Below are 6730 nucleotides of genomic sequence, written 5' to 3'. Positions count from 1 at the left end.
ACAAAAGAGACCAAAGTTGCCAGATTATCAGTGACTATGTAAAACATCCAAATACAAATAGGAAGAATAAAAATATAGAAATTAAACTTTAAAAAAAGTAGTAGGTGGTTTCTGCAGTTTGGATATGGTGTGAATGATTACTCCCCACCCTTACCCCCAAGGCTTTCTGTATTGAATTTTTTTTTTTTTTTATTTCACAGGTAAAGTTAGACAGTGAGAGAGAGACAGAGAGAAAGGGCTTCCTTCCATTGGTTCACTCCCCAAATGGCCACCATGGCTGGTGCTGTGCTGATCAGGAGCCAGGTGCTTCTTCCTGGTCTCCCATGCGGGTGCAGGGGCCCAAGCACTTGGGCCATCCTCTACTGCCCTCCCAGGCCACAACAGAGAGCTGGACTGGAAGAGGAACAACCAGGACTAGAACCCAGTGCCCATATGGGATGCTGGTGCTGCAGGCAGAGGATTAACCAAGTGAGCCACGATGCCGGCCCCCTGTATTGAATTTTAATTCTCAGTGTAAGGGATAAGGAAGGGGGAAATTTTAACTAAAGAGACAGGATCTTCAGGAAGTGAAGAAGATTAGATGGGGTCATCAGCATAAAACCTTTTTGAGTGAGTCCTGCTGGCTCTGAGGAGACCAGACAGATACACCTCCGTCCGCTTACCATGGAATGCTTGCATGGCCACAGGACTCTGCCATCCAGAAACTGCCACCACATGTGTCTCCTTGATCTTATGTCTTCAGAATTGTGAACCAGAAACAAACCCCCTTTCTTTATAAAGCAACCTGGGTCGGGTATTTCATTATAGTGACAAAAAGCAGGCCAATACAATGGCATATTAATTTTCTGTTGCCCTGTAACCTATTACACACGGCTGCTTAGAACACCTGTTTACTCAGATGCAAGTATTCAGTGGACCTTACTGGGTTCCTGCACCAGCCTCATCAGGTGAAATCAACATGTCTGCAGGCCAGGCTCCAATAAGAAAGCCACAGGAATGAATCCACTTCCGAGCTCATTCGGGATGTCCGGTAAACTCCCACTTCTTGTCACCATTGTCACCCTGTTTCCTTTCCGGTTTCAGCAAGTGTCACTCTCCACTCACAGGGTTATCAGGGCCCCTCCCACACAGCCTCCTCCATCTTCAAAGAGAGAGACGTCCGTCCGGCCAAATCTATTCTGTTATTTCAAATCTCTCTAGCTTCTCTTCCTCTAAGAACCAGGGGAGACTCTGCTGTTTAAAAAAAGGTGAAAATGTTTAGATTCAGCCTTTTCAGATACTCTGCCTTTAGCCAGATAATTTATCACGCAACCCCGGTATGTCTCTTATTCACAGGTTTCACTCACCCTCTGGGGCAAAGATTTTACAAGGGCCAGGGATCTGTGGGCATCATTCTTAGAATTCTGCCTGACACACCTGGCTCCTACTGAAGGCTGGAAAGACTCAGAGAATTAGCAAAATAGCATAAAGGACAAAGTTATACAGGAAACACATGTTTTACAACTTTCTATGAATGTTTTTGAGAGCGATTAAAGAATAAGTCTCTCAACTTATTCTTCCGACAATTGAAGAATGACTCCAACACTTATTTAATAAGAATTCCAGAAGACAGTGAAAGGAGTATCAGGTGGAGAATAAGAAATAATTACTAGTTTTTAAACAATTAAAGAAAGATATAATTTTTATTATAACTTACACACAAGTACAATAAATAAATTACCCATGAAAATCACAATTAGACTGATAGCAGACTTCTCATTAGAATAATAGATGTCAGTAGAAAATAGTGAAATGTCACCATATAGCTGAAAGACTTGTCAACCCAACATTGTGTATGCAATCAAACGATCTTGCAAAAACAATGGGTTCTGGAAATGTCTAATTAAAGTGAAAGCCAAACAACCAGGAAAGGAATAAAAATAACACAGGAAAAGAGGAATTGTGATCAAAGAATCTCTGCTGAAGAGTCACACAGCTACTGAAAAATGGAGCTGGAACTATGGGATTCACAAAAGAGGACACACTTTGACAGTATCAGCTTTGGAAATGTAAAAATAGTATAACTAACAAAAAGCATTCAGTGTGGCTTATGGGGAGATGTTCAGTTATCAGCAGTGATCTGGTGCATACAACTAAGGTGCAGTCACCAAGATATGTTAGAGAAAGACACTTATAGCCACTGAGAACTTCCGAATCTATATTAAGTGTCAGTGTTAATATCTTAATCCCCAGTTGGTGAGTTCTGGAAATAATGACTTCTGTTTTCTCTCCCAAAAGCAAAAATCTCCATTTCATCCTCAAACCAATAGGTTTTTTTTCTAACAGGAATCCCAGTTTGTACAACATGACAAGAATTCTGATTTGGGGGAGGAAGGCAATGAGGGGTTTGTTAAAAAAGAAAAATTAAAAAATAATTCTGGTCTGAATGCTTGAGATTGCTAATATCTAGTTAATACAAAAAAAATGCAACACAGATTCACTAGGGAATATTTTTAAATTAAAACTAAGGTAAGTGAGCTTTTTCAGGACCTATTAGATACTAAATACATACATTAGAAGTGTTACAGAACTCAGCAATACTAGAAATCTTTTTCCTTTAATTTATTGAAGTATTTTTAGAAAAAAAAGTATGTGAAATCTTGTTAACTTGAAACTTTGTAACTTCTTTCAAAGTTGACCATCATAAAGCATTTTATGGTCTTTATGCATCCTGATGATTGTCCAAGTTTTGATCTGAAAACGACTTTGCATCAATTGTCATGCAAATCCCATGAACTGAGATGTAGGCAGTAGGAGTGGGAGCTGCACAAAGCTGTCAGTGTCAGAAGGTTTGAGTAAATGCTAAGTGTCAGTAGCAGGGGCTCTCCCCTTTCCCAGTCAATTCCCAGAACCCTGATTTCCTTTAAATCTTCCTTTAAACATGATCTCATCCTGACCTAATGATGCTGATTCACAGACACGATGAGGTAATGCACTTAAGATAATGCATCATCGTCGTGGCTCACACAACTGTAAATATTAAGCAGGCTTTCGGTGCAGCATTAACTTTTACAGTAACAAGAAGCTGCAAACTAATGACAGTGCAGCCTCCAGGAACACACTATGATGGGAAGGTTGTGCATAGTGTAAGGGAATGTAGGACAGGATGCCACCTAATTTTATAGTATTCTCATCAAGAAGAAAAGGGAAAAAAAAAACATTTTTAGGTAATAAATTAAATTTTTATATTAAAAAAAAATGTGTATGTGTGCAGGACCCAGGCCACTAAGACTTTGTTTTGTGCTTTTTTTCCTCTTCATTAGTCTGTCACTTAAGCAAAAAGGCTTGGAGTTTGACAATCTATGTATAATAGAATCACTTTTGAAATATATGACTCTGGAATGCATTTTCCACTAATCCTGATGATAGAAACCAGAATCTCAGAGAAGCTAAATGGCCTTTGCACTTTACTAGACTGTGCAGCAAAGCTGCACTTCTACTGCAATTTTGCATACTCACTCATTATACACAGTGTGCTTTCTCACAACATAGGAACATGGATTATCAGGGAAGGAATAGTGATTTAGGCAAATAGCAAAAATTCTGAAATTGTAGACATTAGTGCTTCAAGGATCTTAGAAAGTGCCTTCTCTTGTATTCTTGTTTCCTGGGTGATGGAATTGAGACATAGAGATGATAGGCAAAAGGCAGATTCATTCAAGTGTTTGGTCCACTTACATCATTAGTTAGTTCCTATAACCCATAACCCTATAGGTTTCTGTAACCTATAACCCTATAGGGTTCCTATAACCCTATAGGTCCTTGTCCTCCAATAGCTTTCAGTGGAGTAGGAATGCAAATACTCACATAATAAACTATATGTCAGACAAAGAAATAGTACAGTAAGTGAAGCACCATGAGACAGCAGAGAAAAGAGCAATTAACTTCAAGTGGGCAAGGGACAGAGGGTGGCAGCCAAGGTCCAGCTGAACCTGAGTGGATTGCCAATAAAGGGAGAAGATGAAAGAGGAAAAGGCACAAACTGCAGTGCACACATTAGCACAGAGGCAGAGAAATGATGGAGTTGGGTACATTGAGGGGGAGTGTGGTAGGTAAGTGAAGTAGCCATGTCTGATAGGAAGGGAGATAGCAGACAACGAAAGTTGTGCATTGAGCTTGATAGGAGGACATTCAGGAACACAACATTCCACACAGACCACAGTGTGCATGTAGGAGCTAAGCACTGTTCAAGTGAGGATTGAAACAGAGATTCTCTGATTCCAGTGTTTGCCAAGGCTACATCACGCTATGTGAAAACTGAGTAGATGGAAAGAAACTGAAATTAATGTTTTGGGTACATTTTTCTCCTATCCATGATTTTTTGCACAATAATAATTATTCTGCTAATAAGGCAAACATGCAAACAAATATGAAGATATATTGACCTCACCAGAGTCACAAAGAGAAAAAGAATGACAAAGATAGCTTGTATTTTATAGCTAGAAAGCAGATTTACATCTAACATTTTATTTTACCTTCTCATTTTCTCTGAACTACTGTGTGTATCAGCATCTTACTTTTGTGGATAAACAGACTCAGCCTAATGAGCATTCTGGTGAATTAAATAGTGGGACTGGGGCTAGGACTCAGATCTCCTAATCCCCAGGGATGAATATCAAGTGTTCTAGACTAAGTTCAAGGACCTTTTGTATTACTTCTAAAAATTTGTCATATTTTTGCACAAGGATGTGTGTGAAAGACCACATTGAATTTGGAGACAACACAGGTCCTCCTCCCCTGTGTGAACAGACCCATCTTCTGCCCCTTCTTGTGCCCACACCACTTGGCTTTCCCCCTAAGCCGAAACCTCTGTTTCAGCAGCTGGTAACATTTTAGTGGTCAGTGGTGGTGGTCTTTTTCCTGTTCTCATTCTCTTAAAATCTGCAGACCTTAAACCACTCACAATTTCCTCTTCCTTGAGACTTGTTCCCTTTCTCAACTTCCAGGACACTGAATTCCCTTTCCATGCTCCCATTTCCAGCTTCTCTGCCTGTCCCACACTCTCCCTTATAGGCAACACTGCCTTTGAATTGGGGCTTGGCACTTGGGAGTTTGACTCTTCCCAAGGATTTGAGTTTGGCACTAGCCTCTAATGTGAATCCTCTCATTGTATAACTCATTATTTCTTTCACTCACCATTAGATCATTTATTCACAATCTCCTAATTTCCATGCAAACATCTTCTCTGAATTGCTGGGTATACCAATAATTAAATGAGGAAATGCAGCACCAATTTTTTCAAAATCAATAAAGCTTCCTTCTGTAACCTCTACAACCAACCAACCAGTCACACCAACAAAACAAAAGAAGTGAGACCTCCATCAGTATATCTGTAGCTTTTAAAACATTAAAATTGATATGAAAATTGAAACCATGTATAAAATTCTTATGTATACTATGATGTAAAATCATCATATTTAAAATTGTAATGTTGCCTGATATGTCATGTCCCTAACATCCTCCTCTGCTTTATGTTCTTCCACAGAACTTTCAAGCACTTAACCATGCTATGTAGTTTGTGTATGTCATTTTGCTATTTTCCCCTCTAACTGAAGTATAAACTTCATAAGGGCAGAGATTTTCAACTGTGCACTATTATATCTCTGACACCTAGAGTGTACCTAGAACATTGTGGATTCTCAACAAATATTTCTTGAATTAAAGAAGAAATTGAGTTCAAGAGCATCCATCCATCCATTGGAATTTTCCTGTGTTGTGGACAGGATCCATTTCTGGAAGTCACCTTCACAGACCTGAGATTCGATCTGTGTGTCTGATGCAATGGAAGTGTGTGAAACCAGCTCTCATCTGGCTTAGGGATCTCTGTAACATCAGCAGTAGAAATGGCCCAACAGAATCTGGTCTCTAAATGTTCATTATTATTTTCCACCATGAAGAAAACAAATCCAACTCAAAATGTGCCTCATTTTCCCCTAAGTTGACCCCACTTCAGAGTATGTTGTGGTTATTTTTTGCAGTAAGTGCTCCACAAGCTATCTTTGTTAAGGTTGAGTCTTCACATAACCAGGCAAGGATAGAGCCATGTTGATTGTTCTTCTGTTCTGCAAAGTATTCCAACATGCATGTGTTTACAAAGGAATCTGAATTCACAAAATGTCTTAATAGAAACTGACTTATAGGAAACAACTATTCTTCACAACCCAGCAGGTAGCTAACATCACTTTGGGCACAGATTAATATTTTGATAAAAAGTACTGGAAGCTATTTTCTCAAAGGGGTATGTATGTATTAAGAAGAAAGTGCTGTCTGTGTAGATATAATGATTGTAAGAGAATGAGAAACATTGGGCATAGGGAGGCACATAAAGACAGATGTATTGCTCAATCACAGAGTTACACATAAGCACTAGCCTTAGTAAATGACTGCTTTTAGAAAAGCAGTTCACAAATCTCATACGACAGACTTCAAGAGCATCCATCCGCATCCTTCAGCATCGAACTTCTCGGTACTAAATTGGTCATCTCCTGCTGCCACCATGGCACCCGTGAGCTGTCAGAGCAAGGAATGAATGAGTGTGGCCATAATTTCTGGACCAAGTAGAAGAGACACGTGGGTGGCTGGCAGCCAATCAGATGTGATGTGCACCTCCCATCGAGAAAGGATCTTGCTAGATTTACAAAGGCACTGCTGATGTAACTAACCTGAGGACACCAGCAGTTCTCCTTGGCAT

This window comes from Oryctolagus cuniculus, chromosome 2 (assembly GCF_964237555.1).
Source record: "Oryctolagus cuniculus chromosome 2, mOryCun1.1, whole genome shotgun sequence".
Classification (NCBI taxonomy): Eukaryota; Metazoa; Chordata; class Mammalia; order Lagomorpha; family Leporidae; genus Oryctolagus; species Oryctolagus cuniculus.
The sequence above is the reverse complement of the archived record's forward strand: the minus strand, read 5'-3'. Positions refer to the sequence as shown.